At 38.3% G+C, this 1,074-nt stretch overlaps 1 long non-coding RNA gene across 1 annotated transcript; it reads left to right on the top strand.

Moving 5' to 3' along the window:
* Positions 1-322: 322 nt before the first annotated feature.
* Positions 323-864, top strand: LOC129732539 (uncharacterized). Its single transcript, XR_008729283.1, has 3 exons — positions 323-594; positions 660-725; positions 784-864. It is a non-coding gene; the product is annotated as an uncharacterized LOC129732539 (long non-coding RNA).
* Positions 865-1,074: the final 210 nt, after the last annotated feature.

The raw sequence follows: 1,074 nt of genomic DNA, 5'->3' as shown, positions 1-1,074 counted from the left end.
TCGATGATTGACGAGCAGGCGACCGCCTGCTTCGCCTTCGCGATAATCCGCCCCTGCTGACGACTGCTGTTGTCGCTGTCTAGAACTATTATGCGCGGCTTCTACTGAAACAGGCTCTTATATAGGTTAAATAGCATGTTTTATTTGCAAGGTACATGATTCTGTCGACCGTGCTTGGGAAGCAATCATATAACGACCAATCAGAGGTCGAATTTTTCTTTTTGACAAGGCTTGACTATTTACAATAGTACAATAGTGTTGTTAACGCACGTTCGATATATGCCCCTCGTTATCGGAGATATATTCAGCGAGTCGACGTTGCTGAGTTCAACTTTGGAGTTGGACAATAGCCAGCGCAGAACAATTGGCGCGGAGATTGGAGTTGGCCGAGAACGAGGGCAGATAAAAAAGAACCGCATGCCGCTGCAGAAGTGTCTTTAGAAATGATACAGTTTGCTTAATTTGATCGCGCATTATTCAACAAAGTTCAGTAGTGTGTTCAGAAAATTACTTTGAATTTAGTGCGTTAGTCTTAAACGAATATTATAAATATTCAGTGATTTATATTTGCTATATTGAATAGTTGAATTCAAGGTTAAGTGTGACACAGTCATGTGTGATGATCTGCTAAAATTTATAATCTTTACATTTATAATCAGGCTCAACATTATTTGGAATCTATAGCAGATAAGGTGGCAGTTGGGTGGCAGATAAAAGTAAACGAGGTATGATGAATATCATCGTGAATTCTAAATTTAGGTTAAAATCATTGCTTTCTACTAGGCTACTTAATTGGTTTATGCAATCACTTCGGAGTGAATCAATTTGTTGTTTGAGTCATAGGAGAAACTTATTGTAAGTACTGTTAAAGGCATTAGTTAATTTTATAAAACTGCAATAAATATTTCAGTTCGAGTCACGCAAAACGGACTTCGGAAAACTTTCAACACTCGAAAATAATATTATATGAGCGCTTCCGAAGTTACTGATATAACCATGCACACCGGAATAGATTCGGTTCTTTGTGCGTCACAAAACTGTAAAGGATGTAATCGCTCTGATAATGAGGAACAG

Source organism: Wyeomyia smithii, chromosome 3, assembly GCF_029784165.1.
Source record: "Wyeomyia smithii strain HCP4-BCI-WySm-NY-G18 chromosome 3, ASM2978416v1, whole genome shotgun sequence".
Lineage (NCBI taxonomy): Eukaryota > Metazoa > Arthropoda > Insecta > Diptera > Culicidae > Wyeomyia > Wyeomyia smithii.
The sequence above is the reverse complement of the archived record's forward strand: the minus strand, read 5'-3'. Positions and strand labels throughout refer to the sequence as shown.